We start from the raw sequence: 19,113 nt of genomic DNA, 5'->3' as shown, positions 1-19,113 counted from the left end.
ACCGAGCCTCCTTGTGCTCTGTGTCGGTAAAAGAAGCTGGGCTGGTGGCAGGGTGCGCTCCCCAGGCTGCCCCGAGCCCTCGGGGCAGAAGCTGGAAGAGGTCAGACCAGTCAGTGACACTGCAGTGCAGGCTGGTTGGCTTTATTGCTGATTAAAACTGAAATTTAAAGGGAGATCCAGTAAGTTACAGGATGTCTGCGTCTCTCACCAGGATGGTGGATCCAGCTCTGGTGCTGAACGCACCAGGCACGGGGGTATGTCCTGATGTAAACTTGATCTTGGGACCAGCTCTTTGCCGAACTGCTGGAGCTCCATTGAAGGCTTTTCAAGTCTATGGGTTTGCACAATTTGGAAAAGAGCTGCCTCCCTGGGCTGAGGTGCAGCACAGCAGCAGAAGCCCCGGCCTCTGTCTTTACCCAGCCATTGCCTGTATCTGTGGCATTTGATGTGGTTGTGGGCCTGTCTGCTGTCCGATTTGCTACAGTCAAATCTCTGTGGAGGTGCTGGTTGAGAAGGGGATCTTTTCCCTTTGCTTCAGTGAACAACTTTCTTCTCTTTATTTTGTAGTGTGACCTCTGCTTTCTCTGCATATTTTTATTTGCTCTCAATTCACCATGCTGGTGACACTCAAAGTGCTTAGCAACATATGGAAATTAAGAACAATCCTGAATTGCAACATTTTCTACCTTGCAGTCCCCTCAGGCTGCTGGAAGCCATTGCTTCAGCTGAATATAGGTAGTGTGTGCAAGAATCCAAACTGCTAATCAGAAACAATTGGTATGGACAATGATGGATTAAAAGTGGTTTAATAAATAACATTATGTTGTCCTCTTTAGCAGAGCAACAAAGTCATCACATTAATCTTTAGAGGCTGGGGGGGCAGCACCATCCATTAGAAGCACAGTTTTATTTTTTTTTATGTAGTTTTTCCATCCCAAACGGAAAACAAAATGCTTTTCAACCAAGTTGATACTAACATAGATTCCACCCAGCAGATGCACTGGTTTGCAGTAAGTGATATGTTTCTGAGCTTATAAGATGTACTATCTCCTGAAAAATCCTCTTGCTGCCTTCCAGATTGTCAGTAAGGTCTGTGTCATATCTGCTGCTGTTAAATACATGCCTGGAGAAAATGATTTTCTGTTTTATTGCACATTTAAATTTCAGAAGCTATCTGGAATTTACCCTTTCTTGAGTTGTATTTTATTAATGCTATGGTTCCATACTAAGTCTGTCTGGTTTGGGGTTGTGTAGCTTTATGCTGTGCTTTATTCAGGGTAAGTTCTCCTGAGCGTGCCACTTCATAACAAAGCGGGAGGCTAATCACACCCTCATTAGCTTCAAAGAGAACTACAGATATACTTTTTTTCCTGCATTGGCTGAAGATTTAGTTTAGCTTAAAGGAAATGGAGCTGATGTTAATGAGAATACATTGACTTAATTTGCATATTAGATGAGATAAATATTGAGCTAATTTACACCTAAGATGGTTTTTATCGCGAACTACATGTTCCATGGTTATATTCAGTATATTTTACACACCAACTGTGTATAGTTTGGAGGCATAATGTGAAAATACATTATTCTGATGAGGAAAACAAAAGGCGCACTGTTTCTTTTATATGGATTGGTTTGCATTTGTATTTGAAAATCTTATAAATTATTTTTAATTATTACTACTTTTACTCTCCCAGTCTGTCTGTTAGTAGCTACATATGAAAACATCTTTGGGAGCTGCGGAAGCACGTGCCTGCACCCACTGTGCAAGCTGAGAGTGCAGGTCATTCATCTTAATTATGTCTTTGAAGGCTATGGAGATATCTGCTCACCTTTCCTACCAAAAAGTATTAGAAAGTTCAGAGATGATGTCATGCACTGTTTTGCTTTTTCTGGAAGGGATTGCAGGAGCAAAATGTGGGCATGCAAAAAAACCACAGTACACTTAAATTGTTTGAACCCTGTATCCATGAAAGCTAATGCTGTGGAGTGTTCAACATCTGCGCCACCAACACGGCTTTGCTGATTGCATTTCATGACTCGTGATGATAGGACATGTCGTACGAAAAACTTCAAAGTTTAGGAAGAAGAAATACTCAGATATACTTAAATTATTTGAATTAATGTAGACAAAGATGGCCTGAAAGAATGCAGAGAGTTTACAAAAAGGAACAAAAGGAGCTCTGGATGTTTTAGAATTTCTGCTTCTCTCTCCAGCTGTTTTTCCTTATTATAGATGTGAGAAGCGTCTTTGCGAATCTTACTAACATAACAGTTTCATTCTCTGATTATCTTTTGATTATAATCCTTTTGTGGGGGAAGGAGAATACATTTTTGTTCAGCACAGGAAATTCTAATCTAACTTTGCATTGCAATGTACTACCTGTGTGTCCACATACATTAGTGACATTGGGAAACTATGTTTTATGAAATCACTAACATTTTCAGGCATTTTGCAAAGTACTGGGCATTCTGTTACGTTTTTGGCTTCTCCACTTGTCCAGTGCATTAAATGTCTGAAATGCCAAGCGTGTTGTTGAAAGCCTATCATTTAAAAAAATTGTTGTGTTCTGAAACGTAGCAGTAACGGGCATTCCTTTCCACATTTCATAGCAACAGTTCAGTCTACTGTGAGAAATAATCTTAACACTAATTTCTGATTAGAATAGTAATAAATACATGCATCACTTCTTCCAAATTATGTAGATAATCCTCATTGTATTTCTTGTATTTGGTTGGTGATGTCAGAAACTGATCGTGATATTCCAGCTGAGACCTTGCGGGTGCTGGGCAAGAGCAACACTGGGATTACGTCGGCTCCTACTACCTAGGCTTTGACGGCAGCATCACGATTTTGTTCCTGTGCTATCGCCCCATATTCACTGCTGCAGCACTGCTGTCCAAGTGCTTGTTCCTCCTTCTGGGTTTGTGCAGTTAACTGCTGGTACCAAAGTGCAGGATTTTGAACTTCTTGCTACTGACCTGCGACCAGTCTTTTGGACTGTTTCTGCTGTTCTTATTTTAGGGTACTGCCATGTAGGCTTGTGCCATGGAGCCAGCCCGCCTGCGCAGGGTGCTTTGGATCAGATCCCATGGTCAGGTGTAGCAGCACGAACCAGAGCAGTACAGCTCTAAGCCATCCTGGGGCTGCTCCTTCTGAATATTGATTACTAAGGATCCTGTTAGCACTGCATTAGGACTAGTTTTGTGATCATGTAATCATATTGTCAGGTGGGTTTTTTTAGGTTATATAAGGACTAAAGTTGGTAATTTTTACCTTGTCTATACAAGAACGCAATAGAAATCAAACATGGGTCTAATTTATTTTATGTTCATGGGTTTCCTCGTGTTGTTTCTTCTGCTGTTAGTACTAGCGTAGTAAGCTATGCTTTAACTTTGTATTATAGAGTTCTTATGGCAAAATGGAGAGAATGTTAAAAAACAAAACAAAAATCCTTGCTTCTTGAATAAGCAGCTCTAAAGTAGACAACCTGTGTCCTTGGAAGCACCAAACTAATGCAAGAAATGCTTCTTAATTCCTAGTCTTACTATGATGAGACTGTTTATGCTGGGGGAAGCATGTTTTTGAGAACTTGCAACTGTTTTTTCTATTTGAAAGTTTTTTACATGTACTTTACTTAAACAACCATAAAGAAATATAACAAGACACTCATCAAAGGTGGTAGTTTGACTTTGGAATTAGTGAAATAGTTTGGTGCATTTTTTTCTTCTCCTCTTGAGAAATAACCTCTCACTCTTTTAGAATTGCCTATGGGGAAGAAAAAAAAAAAAAAAAAGGAAAAGAAAGAAATCAGTTATCCATGAACATCTCCTTACCTGTGTTTTGGGAGGGATGTTTCAGAAAGTGTAATACAAACAGATCTTGAAATGATTTGTAACATTCTTCTGATTCAGATGTAAGAGCATGTCTGCTATCACATCATCTCCAGAGACTCCTCTGTCCTTGGTCTTCACTTAGCTCTCGTTTTGTAGCCATGCTCCACTGGAGTGCCAAGGTAGTTTGTGCATCCCCCCAGTCTTCCTAAATAGGAGAAAGAGGAGATGCTTTGTACTTTCTCCCGTAACTATCATGTAGGCAGAGAAAGATTAACCTGAATTCTGTCGTAGCAGAAGTCATGACATACTGCTGCAAAAAATAATTCAAGAGGATGCTTACATACCCTTTAAAGAAAGGGGAAAACAAATCTCTGCAAAATACTTTAAAATAAATACATCTGCATTTGGGATGATTCAGAAGATAGTATGTGAAATAAATCAGGTGTAAGGGCTATAACAAGCATCATAAAAGATTCAGAATGGTATTGAATTGGTCTGGATGGAAAGAAAACAAACATAAATCACTAGGCTTCAATTAATGTTGTGTCAGGCTTGTTTCTGGATTTTTTTTTCGTACTTAATAATGTTCACTGGAAAAAAAAAAAAGCCATCAAGTTAAAAAGGGACATGGGGAATTTTTCCAGGCTACATCACAGATGTCGCAGATGTCACAGACTATCAGAGACAGCTGAGAGTGATGATAGAAAGTGCGGTAATAGCTTTATGTTGCTTTTATGTAGCTCCCTGTTCCCTAATGCACTTACTTTCTGTTCTAGAGCAAAACTGGCCAATGTTATAAATGACATTTGCATCCCTCCAGTAATGATATACTACTTTGGCAAGTAATAATCTGGAGTCTTGAAAATTATGTGTGCATATATGCACATAAAAACTGATAATATATGTATATAATAGCATAAGACTTTCAGGAACGGTTCAGATGTATTTCTAAATGAAAAAGTCTGTTTTATTTGCCAGACTGCGAGCTGCTGCTGATTCCTTGTGCTCCACCACAGCCAATGAAAGAGCAGTAATTTGAGGTTTATGGTTTTGACCTCTGCAATTAGCAGTGCAATCGCTGCTGAAATTTGTCAGAATGCTCTCCTAAAATCTACTTGGGTTTTAACTGGAGATCAAAACAATTGATAAGATAGAAGAAAACGAGTTATTTTAGAGAGAGACGAGTAATCTGGGTGCTGCTGGATTTCTACACAGGTTGTATCTATAGCTTTGTATCACGTCTTGCTTACAGGAATGATGTAGGCCTATGAAGTCTTGAAAAATAAAAAAGGAATGGCCTTTAAACTTGATGAAAAACTGGTTGTAAAATTTCAAGTTATTGAATATGAGAAGGGTATTGAGAGAATCAGTAGGAGAATCAGAGATTGCCAGCAGAAAGTAAAGTAACAGAGGTTGGAGGCTATAAAATGAAATGGTCATTGAGGAAAGCATGTTTTAAACACTTGTATTCAAATTTAAAGGAATTAAATGATCGTATATTAACTATCCCAATATAATAACATATATTGAAAATATGAGCTTAGAACATGGAAAATGGCAGTAGAACAGCAGTTACTTTTGTTTTCTGCTTCTAACAAAGCAAAGCTTTAAAAATTTTCTGAAGTATTTCATTTAAAAGTTAATTCCTGAAAGATTAAAGAAATAAAGCAAGTCTTAGTTGTGCAGACCAGAATGTTTCCATGTATTTTTTTGTAAGATTCTGTACTTGGCCTTGTGAAGGAAAAACAAATCTAGCCATTTAGCATGCATATATGTAACACCTGAGTTTATTGCCTATTTCTCGTGAAGGCTAATAATTGTAATATTTATGTTGAACTTTTAATTAGGGTGTCTTTGAATCTCGAGATTTCCATTTAATTAAGAGTCAATATATTTATGCCTCATGAACCATGCCTGTTATAGAAATAGTTCGTATGCTTTGTCACTGCTCTCTTGAAACTTAATATTTTCAGTTTTGTTTCTTGCTTTATAAATATCTCAGTGCCTGAAGCAGCAGATGGGCGAAAAATGGCACAGTAATCTGTCTCAAAGTTCTTGCATTGCTTTGTTTCTTTCACGTTTTAAAAATTCAGAGATGAAAAGACCCCCCTCAGCCATGAGAAGTGCAAGAAAAAACAGTCCTCCTTTATTAACCTCTCAACTTGAAATGAAAGATAATGTTCTGTGAAACGTAAGGAAGCAAATACATGTATTGCTCTTTAGATCCATGTTTTAAGAGAGACTGTAATAGTGGGTATTGCCGTTTGATTCTAGAAAGGTGTTTATAGGGTGTTTCTTTATCAGTCTAGGAAACTGAATCCTGAAACGTGTTTTCTCCTAGCTGTAATCAGGCAGGGATTTGCTTTGGCAAGAGGCAGGCAAAGAAAAAAGCAAGAGAAAACAAACTGGGTATTCTTCTAGGCTTCCAGCAGGGAGGGTGGTAGATAATATAGAACTTGGACAGCAAAGTGAAAGATTTAGTAGTACTGTGTATAAAGATATAGATATTGCCATATGTCATGTAAAATAAGCTGGAGAATTTAATATACCGTATCAGAGGGATTGGACGACTGCATGTTGTTAAAGAAAAAACGCTGAAGAAACTGCAATTAGTGGGGAAAAAATGGAGATAAAGGAAAGTGGCATAAAAAGCAATGAAAACCAATTTAAGTTAGACATCTATCTCTTAGGTAAGGTAGATGGTTTCTAGATGTAAAATTCTGATGTGTGTAGGTCTAAAAAGCAGATCTGGTGTGCTCTATGGAAAAATGGGATTTAAGGTGATGGATTGTGAAACAGGGAACTGGTGAGGAGGTAGCTGAGAGCATGAGCCAGGGAGAATCGTCTGCAGAAAAGGAGAGTGGTCGCACAGTTCTGGAAAGAAAGGTTTGAGGATCCCACAAATATCTTCTTCAAGTGGGAGTGTGGCCAAGAGAACTGGTGATGACAAAACAGAAGTTATAACAGAGAGAATTGGAGCATTGTGTGGGAGGAGTTGCTTGTCTGGCGAGTAATGATTATTGGGACCAAATTAACAATAAAATTAGCAGGGTTGTGCACTTGTAATAGAACAACAGAATTTCTGCTTTGCATGGAGTGCTTCAGGGGAAGGGACGGAGGTGGAGCAGTTGGGTGTGCTGGTGGGATGCACGATGGCTGTGGCCAGGAAGATCGGACTGGCAAGCCCTCTTGTGGTTGGCGTTTCCAGGAGAGAGTTGATGCTCATGCAAAAGGCACTGATGAAATTTTATTTGGAATGCTATATAAAATATCTTGTTTCGTATGTTAGAAGTATTTTTATCTAGGAAGAGGAATGCCTACTGCAAGAGGACACACGAGCTAAGCAACTTTTTTGTTTGTTTGTTTGTTTTTAGACTTAGCCAAAGAACTGCTGAAAATGGATATGGTTGTTCTGTGTACATGCAGAGTTTGCTGAGGTACACGGGGTAGTAGTGGACAGCAGTTTAGTGAATTTTGTGTATATATGCAAAGCCTATATAAATTAACTGCACAGCGCATGCACAAAATCCAGTGTGTTTGGGAAGCAAGGATTTGTCTGAAGGGAGAGTGATGGTGTCTGCAGTCATGGAGCAGAGCTACTGCTCTGACTGAGCACAGTAAGTACGATTTTAGGTGTACAGACCTAGGAATGTCTGGTGCTTCTGTTGTTGCCTGGCTCGTTTGAGTATTTGATCAACAGTATCTTGGTGCTCTGCAATCCGCAGTGTCTCCTGCTACAAACAAGAGGAAGGCAAATGGGTTTTGCCACACCAAAGAGTAATGTGTGTTTGGTCTAGTACCAGTGTTTTGAGACCAAGCCAAGCAGTCCCTGCACAGCATGCTCTTTTTCATGAGGACAGGCAGAAGGACACAAGTCTGAGGCCTTTGGATCACGTGTGAGAGCCAGCTGTGATTTCAGTGGAACAGGAAAGGTAAGACTGAGGCTGGATGCTGACTAGCATTCTGCAGGGGGATTTGGCTGAGCGGGGTGCTCTGCGTGAACAAAACCCTCTGTTCTGTGCTTCATGCAACTCGCCTGTAGCGCTGGAGCTTGGTGGGAATGTTTTTCACATGCTGAAATAAAAATAAATAGGTGGAGTAAGGAAAATAATTACAGTAATAAATATTGGAGTTATGCCATACATTTAAAGATGAAGGGAGGGGTATTTCCATCTTCTAGGCAAATGTATTGTATCTGGTTACTGCGATCTCTATAAATCCCAGGGGGGAAGGATATATATGTGGATATGTACATGAGATCCGCTATGTGCATGGATGGCTCAGGCAGAAAGGCAACCTGAAAGGTTTCCTGTGCTGTTGCTGTTCTCCAGAACTTTTATCCTCCCAAAGGGATCAAAGTTAATTGAGTTACCTGACAACTAAGTGCAGCTGTGAATTTAAATAGGGTCTCTGTTTTTTTTTCTTCTTGTAATGGAGGAGTAGGATTTATTTATTTATTTATTTTTAAGATTCTGGCTTCCCTAATTGGCACTGAATTTGTCACACTGGCAGTTACAACCTCAGAAAAAAATGTCTGGAGGAAGGAATCTATGAAATATAGTCAAAAGAGTCAATGTGTGTATTGGAAGCAATTAAACAGAAGTTTTATCCAAAACCAAAATATTTCTTTTGTCTGACAGTTTACTAAGATTTATGAGGTTTTACCTAGATTTTCAGTTTTTATTATTATAAACAATGCCAGGGTCCTGTATTGAAACTCAAAGTTTCTTGCCACAGGCCACTTTGGGTTATAAAACATCCTTGTTTTTGTGTGCTCCCAAATGCCTCGCGCAGTGGCTTTTCTAATGCAGCGAAGTGGGAGAGTAGCCTAGGGATTTACTCATCATGTTTAATGTCAAGAGAAGTATTTCCTTTAGGTCTCCTGTCACTGTCAGCAACAAAGCACCAAATAAGAAGCTCTGTAGCTCCTCTCCTCTCCGCGACATCTGCAGCAGACAAAATTCTAAACCCCTCAATTCCCAGTCATGAATGAACTATAAAAACAATGTGTCAGAAATGAAAATTGTTCCATCATAATTTTTCACAGTTCTTTTTTGACAAAAGCCAAACAAGTCTCATGAATACACATTTTCTATAACCTTATACATTATGTATCAGGCTATAGTAGGAGTGTTGGGAATTACTTGTCCCTAGTAAGAGCCTTTGAAAATGCATATTTGGTAAACAAACCTAACCCTATGAATAGTATGTACTTCTTTTTTTTTAATTAAATATTATATTATATTATTAGGTGCCTTGTGAGTAAGGGCAGACTCACCATTTCAGCACTAGATATTCTGATAAATCTTCTGATACAACAAACTGTGGTGGATCACATTATAGCTTCCTATTCCGATGTATAATTTCATGCTGTCCGAAACTATTTTGAGAAGTCTGAACAAATTTCCACCAGAGACTGTACCATCAAACGTTGCTAAAAATGTGCTAAGAACTAGTGTTAAGCTGTGTTAAATATGGTTAGTCGTTCTTCCTATCACATGGTGTGTGTTTTTCGAACGGCAGGCATCTGAACCTGGATTAATAGTATTTTACTGTCTTCCCGTAACACGTTTGGCCAGCGCTTTTCAGTCTCGGTGGATAAGCTTTGTAAACCTGTATTGATCAGCACTGTAAAGGTGTTGGGCATTTCTTGGAAATAATTGCTATTAATGTTTTATGCACATGTTGGGTTCTGTCTGTATGTTGACATTAAAAGAGATAGCAGTGGGGAAATACACAAGCATGGACTGTGCCATTGCAGTGCTGTGCCTCCTGTCAGGAGGGCACGAGAAGCCCAGGGTAAGGATCAATTAGAGGAAGTTGCAGGAAATTCCTCATCGTTGTTAGTCAATGAAGATTTATGGTGTTTGCCTCTGTAATAATTTGCTGATTGGTACTGCTTGACTAATACAGACGTAAACCAGCTGAGTTCCCAGTTTAATTGCAATGATAAGGCAGTTTGCAACTGCTTTTAGGTGTCACTGATAATTTACTCATGTGATTATGATTTAACTTTTCCCCGGCTGCTCCTACCCCAGTGGGAACCAAGAACATTACAGAAGTGAAAAGTATAAATTAGCTGCAGACAAACAACATATGTTTATATCTGCTCTGTTGTGAGACAAGTATTTTCAGTGAAACCCCATCCAACTTGCGGATCCCTGTTTGGCTAAGGAAAATACTTAAGCTGTTTAAATAAGGAACTACTTCTGCCTATGCAGCTGTTTGATATGAACTGCGCTGGGGCTGTGAAGTGTCTTGGAGTCCCAAGACATTTCCATAACTGCTACTAATGGCTGAGGAAATACATGTGCAGTACTTTAAATACAAAAAAGCATTACTGCTATTAGTATGGATAGTGCTTCTCAGTCTAAGAAGTACTGCCCAAAGGAGGTAACAGACACACAGGAGGTAACGCTGCCCCACACGGCTGCAGTGGTTATCCCTAGCAGTGAACCCAGTATGTCAGCAAGTGCTGCCAACTTTAAATATGATGGAGCTGTATTTTTTCCTTCAAATTCATATGGCTTGGATGCAGAAACAAAACCTGTGCATGAAAGAAAAGCAGAGCCAAGGTGAATGTGTGACTTTGTTACTTGTGAGACAGTACTGTAGGTTTCCAAAGACTTGCTGCGCTGACTATTCACCACCAAAGCTATTGAAAGCATTGGGGGGGGGGGGGGGGGGAGGGGGAAACAAAAAACAAACAACAACAACAACAACAAAACAAGCAAACAAACAAAAAACAATAATGACTGTTTAACTTTTTGTAGCAGCAGGTATTTCAGAGATAAGGGAGGGCGCTAAGGGAGGTTACAGAGAATTAAATAAAGGGTGTAAAAAGGGTAGAAGCGATGTCTCTTTCAGCAGCTCTCAGATGTGGCAGGAACATAACCAACTCTTATTTATCCTTGGCAAAGGTATTTGGCCTGCCACTGCAGATTTTTCATTCTGGCAGAGCAGGCATGTGTCAGATATAGAAAGTTCATCCTTTTATACACTGAGGACAAGGAAGCAAGAAGTGCAGCAAGCTCATGTTCTCTAGGCAAAGTGCACTAAGCAATAAATAGGGCATCTGAGTACAGCCATACTCATTCGCTTGCCCACAGGTACAGGTAGCGCTAATAAAAATTACTGTAGAAGACAAGATGATCTGAGCTTCTGTCAAGCAAAGCCTTTGGTTGATTTATGTGGAGTGAGTAGCAGTGTCACAGTGGGGTGTAACTTTGTACGGAAACAGTGCAAGAATTGGACAGTTTTCAAGGCCTTGCAGTGACCCAAGTCATGAAAACAGGTAGGGAAGCCTGGAAGTATTGGGGAGATCTGAGCATGCGGCAACATGAGAATAAAAATATTTTGGCCTTTTTTTTTTTTTTTTTTTAACGTCTGTTAATGCCTCATGCTAACGCTTTCTGCTTCTAAATGGCAGGCATTTAACTTACACATATATGTGGTTTGAATCAGAACACTTCTAAGAAGTTTTGATGAGTAGCTCATGAGAACATGCCTCTTGCAGAGTGACAAATCACTGAATACTAAAACGTGTCTCATGAAAAGCTGATTCATGCATGGTGTGATGTCATTTCTTGCCTAATTCTTTAAAAATGTGTTTTTAAGCACCAGCAAAGCGATAACTTTAGTTATCAGTAGCAATAATAGTAACATCTGCCAATGCCATTAGTCCACTGAGTATTTATATTGGGATATAGTAACTTGTATCAGTACAAGAACCTTATGTTCATGTAAAATTAATGTTTTACACTACTTCAGTTAAAATGATTATATGTGAAGCAGAAAGAGAGGTTGCAGGATCTAAAATAAATTTCTAAGATACTAGGTACTTTTCCTTTTATTATGAATAGTGAGAACGTGATACTCTTCAAAAATGTCCCAGAAAGGGGACAGCAGGAATTCAAAATTAAAACAAAGAACCTCTGGAAGTTTCCAATGGCACTTAAGGAGTGAATACATATTTGAAGCCTGTGGACACTGTCAGTTGCACAAAATTGCTTTTTTCCAAGTGTCTTATATGCAACCATTAATAAAGTTTATGTCCTTTAAGAAGGACAATTACATGTAGTGAAGCCCATGGTGCTTTGTCAGACATGTCTTAACACAATGTTTATAGAATTTAAATCTGAAGGAGCATCTGTTAGCATTTCCTTTGTATCACACAGTGCAAGAGGATATAGGATCTTCAGTCACCTGTTAATCTGCTAACAGTTGTTGTTCGGCTCAAATAAAGTTTGTGCACAGTCTGCAGTTCCACTTGGTTACTTTTTTTTTTTCTTTCAATTTTTCTTTTTTTTTTTTTTTCAATTTTATCTACACTGCAAATAGAAAAAATATTATTAAGGAAATCTCTTTGGGTGGAACAAGCTGAATGAAACTTCCTGGCATGTAAAATTGATTGTAATATCAAATGTTCCAGCAATCATGAAAATGGCTTTGTAATCATGTTTAAAACAGTAATAATAATCATAGTAATAATTGTTTGGAGGCTATCTGTCTGAGGAATTTAACCATACCATCCAGCCACTCATCACCTTCTTGTGTATTCAGTGTATTAATCAATGTTCTGCGTCCACGCAGACCTAATTCGGATTGTAATATTTGAAGTTAACTTCATCACATAGAATGATCAGTTGTCATTTTGGTGGTTAAAAACAGTTTTGAAATTTTCTTAAAATTATTTAGTTTCAAACATATTTTGCTTCTTAAAACTTATCATCATGCTATTTACAAGGGCACAGTGAAATTTCAGTCCTCAAGTTCAACTTTTTCTGAGAAAGAACTGTATTTCATGTGAGTTTAGCTTCTGTATTTAGCAAGTAGTGTCTTATCAGAGTTCAAAATTTCTTCCTACGACTTTATATCAATAAGCTTTTGAGATGTAGAGAAAATGGTCACATCTATGGCTTCATTCTGTGGGAAATTGGTAGTTTCATTTACAGGCTACTGAAATCAACCGTTTTATTTAAAGCTGTAAGAGTGATTTTATGATGGCAACAAGAACTTGATCACTTTTCAGTTAAGCTTGAATAGGCAAAAAGGTGTTGAACGTATGTATGCAATGCCCAGCACACAAGTTTCTGGCTTGATTTTTTACTCTGACATTTTAAAAATAATTTCATACTGTTTGATTGCAGCAAAGCAAAATCAAGTAATTATGGTTATGAAGTAGTCTTTCTCGTAAAGGTATATTTGCATTTATGTTGAAGAAATTCCTAATCACGTGGAAGAAATGTATATGCCTACATGCAGCTAGGTCTTATCACACTTACTTGGGCACTGGCACAGGCTCCGTAGGGCAGTGGTCACAGCATCGAGCCTGTGAGAGTTTAAGAAGCATTTGGACAATGCAGTAAGATGTATGGTTTGATTTTGGGTGGTCCTGTGAAGAGCCAGCAGTTGGACTCGATCCTTGCGGGTCCCTTCCAACTCTGGATATTCTGTGGTTCTAGGATTGCAGTCAGATATCTTTCTGAGGTCCTGAGTTCTTCCTGTCTGGGTTCACAGCAGTTGCTGTAATCAGCGTTGTTACTGTTTTCTGAACTACTCTTTGCTTGTACCTCCTGTGCTGATTCTTTGAAGATTGTTATTTATTCTCAGTGAAGTTTAGACTTGTGAGGTGAACCTAAACTGCTGCAAGAACTGGTGTCTGGAGTCAGGATGAGGGCTTAGGTCATCAGGGCCAGGAGCAGGAATGAGGGAAAAGGTCTGGAGGAAGTGGGGACAAGTGCCGTGAAGACTTCTGTCAGACAAGTGATGGTCGGGAAAAGAATATGTTCCTTTCCCTATTTGCAACCAAAAATACCACTTGCTAAGAATAGATCTGCCTTGGTGCGATGGCCTCAGGAAGTATGCATAAATAAGATATAGGTAAAGCCTACTCAGCTGCTAAAAGTTTAGGGCAAATTCATCTCCAAAAAAGGGTAAAACATTGGTTGTGGAGTTGCTTCTTGATCTCATCTAGACAGCTGCTCCATCACTATTTATGTCTGATACTGTTTTATTTTAGTGTAGGTGTAAATTTTTCCTTATAAAAAATAACCAGACAATTGCACAGTAAGACTGGGTATTTTTAGTCTCTTGTGTTCACAGTAAATATGTGAGTTGCCATCACTTGGTGATTTGGCAACATATAGGATAGGGGTGTTCTTTCAGCCTCCTTCCTGCTGCATGTTCTTTGGAAAACTAACTTGTGTTGCAGGCAGCGTGGTGTTGAATGAATGGGTGTGGATTATTAGAACATTGTCTTCCAACAAGGGGTCTAAAGTACACAGGCAGCTGCATTCCCAGAATCCCTACACGCTGCTGAGTAGCAGCATTATCTTCAACATGCTCAATTCAGAGTTTTTCATCAGCCCTCAGTTCAGGTGTGTTTGAAAGGACTGACAGGCTGATGTGACAGCTGTCACATGTGCAAGACGTGCCACCTGTACTGGTACAGATACCACATTACTCGGTATGCAGTAGGGGAGGCTCCTGAACTTCTGTCTGGGATTGCCGGAAAACCTGTGTGTTCTACACAGGACTGACGTAGTCTGGAGTTACACCTCATCTGTATAATGTAGTGCTTTCTGGACGTGGCCCTCTTACTGTGCCTTTTTTTGAGAGTTTATCTGCAGTGATTTTCCGCTTGGTAATCCTGGGCAAATGGCTGAAGTCCTGATATTCTGGTAGAAGAAAAATTCCAGCTGGGTAAATGTGGTCTTAGAGGAGTAATAGCCTATAACTGAAGTTACCAGTAGGCAGCACTTTATTTTTATATGCATTAACTACATCACCGAGTGTAACTAATGAGAAGATTAAAAGAAAAAAAGGGAATTGTCTGATTATTAGACAGATTTAACAGTAGTGCATATGATCAAACAATAGAGTAAGAGATAAGATTGCCCACCAAATGCTGCGCACACAACTCAGAGTTATAATTTGTCTGTGTTGCTATTAGCTGATGTAGGTGATAGATCATGAGGTAGGTATCAGCCAAGTGTTGCAGTACAAATCTGCCCCATTAATTGCAGCTCTTATCTAGACACCTTAGCATTCGGAACACACACTTCATAACTGCTGAAGCAACTGTGTCTGAAAAGCAAATCTGTGTCTACAGATCATGTAGAATAGCTAATGATCAGCCTAATTAACCCCCCAAAACTTTGTGCATGACTAACATTCACAGAATCACAGAATTTCTAGGTTGGAAGAGACCTCAAGATCATCGAGTCCAACCTCTAACCTAACACTAACAGTCCCCACTAAACCATATCCCTAAGCTCTACATCTAAACGTCTTTTAAAGACTTCCAGGGATGGTGACTCAAGGCAAGCTTTTGAAAGGTAGGGACCTATTAAACACAATTCGGGTGATATAAAGACTTTAATCAGTTTACTCCTCAGAAGATGTTCACGAAGATGTTGAGATGAGTTGCTTTGAACACTTGCAGTGGTCAGTGTTTGCCAATGGCAAGGCTATTTTTTCTGAAGTTAGGTTGTAGGGAATGTGAAATTTATAACATCTTAAAACCTACCAAAATAAGCTCAGTGTGACTGAATTAGGTAGCAAAACAAGGTAACACAATTGGTGTAATCTTTCTTTATTACTCTGCAAAGAAAAAGATTTGCCAATGGGTACAGCTGTTTTTTTCATTGCAAAGGTAAAATGTATTATGGCAGCATGTACCCTCCTAATGGTTTTTGTGTGTGTGTGGTGTTTGTTTGTTTGTTTGTTTTTTAATTTTACTTAGAATTTCAGCACCTTTGATTACTTGGTTTTCTTTGACAACACAGTTGCTCATGTACCCATGTCCATTTAAAGTTTTTCCTAAGAGTAGGTCGTTTTTTGTGGATTTTAGTGTTTGGAACAAATAATTATTCAGTGTATACTTGTGTATATCTAAAATAGCTCAGAGCTGCAGATGAGTAATTTCCAAGCACTCCTGAGGGGATTACAGAAAATTCCTGATTTCTTAGTATATTTCATATAGGTTTGATGTACGAGCTAGAATTACTGCTAGCTCTTGTCGCAGCCATTGTAAACACTGCTGCTACACTGTTCTGTTCAGGTACCTCTGATATCTTACCCAGACTGTCTGCACTCAGAGTCAAGACAGATATTTTTCAGTGGGCTGAAGTGATGTTCTGTAACTTCAGAACGATTAAATTGATAGTGGTTTCTTGGTGAAGAGCACTTGTGTGCTCTGATCATGATAAGGTGGAACAGTTACATTATAAAGTATACCAGAAATACTGTCACAATTTCTCATATATATTCCTAACTAGAATTGTGATGACTTTTTATTGTACAAGATCATGTACAGACAGTGACTGTTTAATAAACAGTTTAATGAGGAGAGAAAATAGTACAAAATTAATCCATTCTCACTATACAGTTAATAGTGCAATCTTTTTAAGAACTTTTAAACTGCTCTTCTTAATTGGCAAATCTATGCTGTAATAGCCCAGCAGGGCGGTTCAGGCAGTACAGTCACAGCATTGCAGTAACCTCATTTCTGTTTTTCTCATAGGAAAAAGCAAAAACTCTGTAGGAGAAACTTACTGAAATTAAATTGGATAAACAATATGTGAATTATTTTTATTATTTTATGTATTTCCAAAGATCTGTGGATTAGTGATTTGCATATTGTACTTAATATATTTACTTGTGTATATATATTTGTAGTGTACTTGTGTGTTTACATATAGACACACTCACTTAAAAAAAGATAATGAAGAAATCATTCCTTCATCCTATGTGTTAGTACCTACCTGTCCATCTGGAACTAGAATCTTGGCTCTTATTAAGGTCTTGATGAAATGAGGATTTTATGATGAGTTTCTGCCTCTTTACCTTTGTTATGGGAGGGAACTGCATTGTCTCATTCCTGGAAGAGTCCCCTGAAAAACTGTGCTGCTCAGCTCTTTGGCTGACACAGGAAGCAAATACTAACCCTGTACCAGTGCCGCAGCCTGAGTCAGTCAGACAGTGTTCGGGGTGAAAGCTCTGGCTGCTTTCCTTTCCTTTTCACTTCTTCCCTTGCTAAGGAGCAGGCCTGGTGAACTTCTTTCCTGCCTCTTATGTGACCTGGGATCATGCAGCAAGCACAATAACTGACTGCTTTACAGTGTATGTTTAAGAGCAGTTACATACTACTAAAAAAATGGAGGAGACTGATTTAGATACATACATACATATAATACAAAGTTATTTCCTTTCAAAGGTCAGTGTCAAGGACATACAGTCTCTCTCTGGACTCTCAGCTGTCTTATTTGTTTTTGAGTGTTTTTTTTTTTTTTTTTTTTTCTTCTCTCTCTATTATAACAGACAGTCATCTTTATTGCCCTCAGAGGCTGTCTTTTGTGTGTTGTTTTTTTACTTGCTTAATTTAGTAAGAGGTTGTCAGTCAAACTGCTGTTTGGTTATCGGCAACAAAATCATGCACAAGATGTCCTTGGTACGTTCAACTAATTTAACTAATGAAAACATTTGTCATTAGTATCCTTTTAAACAGTTCTGATGATGCCAGATTGTTCACAAGTGGTTTTGACTCTACATTTTCCACCTTTATCTATCTAGCAACATTATTTAAGGTTGCAAAATATACTAATCTTTTTACTCCAAATACACCTTGATGCCTGGTTATTGGTCACAATTTTGCCAACCTGAAGACTCCAGTGAGAAGGTATGCTGCATGAGACAATTATCTCAATTTTAGCTAGAGATGTTTAGTTTCTGTCTGTTTAATGAAAGCAGAACTGTGCCCACTGTCTGAAGAAAACTCTGTTCTATTTCAGTATGACATATGCTTCTAGATAAATTTTGCTATAAAAAGATTTCTCCATTTTCCATTCCTCTAACTGCATCAACATATTTTTACCTGCTTGACCATATAGGAGATATTTCATTAAATAAACTATATCTGGGAAAATGTCAGATACAATCATCCGGAATACATCCAAACACACCTCAGGAGAGTTCTCTGCAAACCTTCCCTTGACTCAAGCCACATAATGTCAGTGTTCCCTAGCAATGCTGATGGCAGGCATGGCTTATTAAATTAGTCATGTTACAACATTAATATCCTTTGATTGCATTGTGTTGGCTCAAGGAATATAACATATGAAACACCAGTAACTAGGTAGGAAGGTAGATTTTATTGCAACGTGGTATTTGATAAACATACCTCTTACGAAAGCCAAAATTAAATGTTTGTTACACAATGCATGGCTGTGCTTGAATTTGACTCTCCTTAGTCAGTGGAAAATTTCCTGATGTGAACCCAAGACAGCTGCTTTGGTGCTGGTGCTGTGAATGTTAAAAACCAAGTTCTGTGGTGAAGATAAATAGAAAAAATCTTTAAAACATAGTTAGATGTGTGTTTCTGAAAGAGTGCTGTGCTACCGCTCCAGTCATCAAAGCCAGTATATATTCTTTGTTTATTCATTTTAAATTTAGCAGTCTTGCAGAAAAAAAGTCGTAGTAATTTCTCATAAGAATGACATTTGCTTTCTTCATAAATGCTCTGGGATTTTCTGCTGAGTCTTGGTAGGTTGTTCTTAAAGCTGATCCAGAGTTAGTAATGGGAATTGCTTCCTGCTTCTTTGTGAAGTGTGTTAGTTTTTAAACTTTGGAATCTGCCTTAATCTAAGAGTGTGGGGGTTGTTTTTTTGTTTTATCATAAATAATGTAAAGTACCTGTAGTATCTTTAACAGTTTTGTAACAAGGACATAAACTGAAAGGGGTGGTCACTGTAAAACTAGGGTGAAAAACCAAGCCCCCCAAAAGCGGTTCAATAAACAGTGTATTAGTTCACTAGTTACTTTTTCTACCTTAACAAATGTAAGAACAACTTCAGGGAATGCAAGCAAGGTAAATATTTTTTCCTGTATTTCCATCCATAAACTGACTTTTTTTTTTTTTTTTTCCCCCTAGAGTGAACATCCTTAAACTATCTTTATTAACCTCTGTTATTCCAATTTTTAAGTTAGCTGTAACAGCTACCATTTTGAACCTTTTTGTTAAAACTCTTTCAGGTCTTTGCTAAACCCTGGTAGATCCTTACTACTGCTTAACAAGGGCTGGCTTCAAAGAGTTACAGGAAGACCTTAGAAGTTCCTTTGTGACTTGGCTTTGAAATAACACAAAATTAAATGCAGATAAATATGATTAGCAGGAGTAAAACCTGTGTATATGAAAGAATGAATGGATAACATTGACCAATACAACTCAGTAATAAGGTAGTTCTAGGAAAACTAGAGCTAGAAATTAAAGCTTAAGAA

General features: G+C 38.4%; 1 protein-coding gene across 1 annotated transcript in view; it reads left to right on the top strand.

Moving 5' to 3' along the window:
• The window catches only part of CDH11 (cadherin 11), a 362,024-nt gene that overhangs the window by 46,917 nt on the left and 295,994 nt on the right, over positions 1–19,113 (top strand). The window lies entirely within an intron of this gene.

Source organism: Anas acuta, chromosome 10 (assembly GCF_963932015.1).
Source record: "Anas acuta chromosome 10, bAnaAcu1.1, whole genome shotgun sequence".
Lineage (NCBI taxonomy): Eukaryota > Metazoa > Chordata > Aves > Anseriformes > Anatidae > Anas > Anas acuta.
The sequence above is the reverse complement of the archived record's forward strand: the minus strand, read 5'-3'. Positions and strand labels throughout refer to the sequence as shown.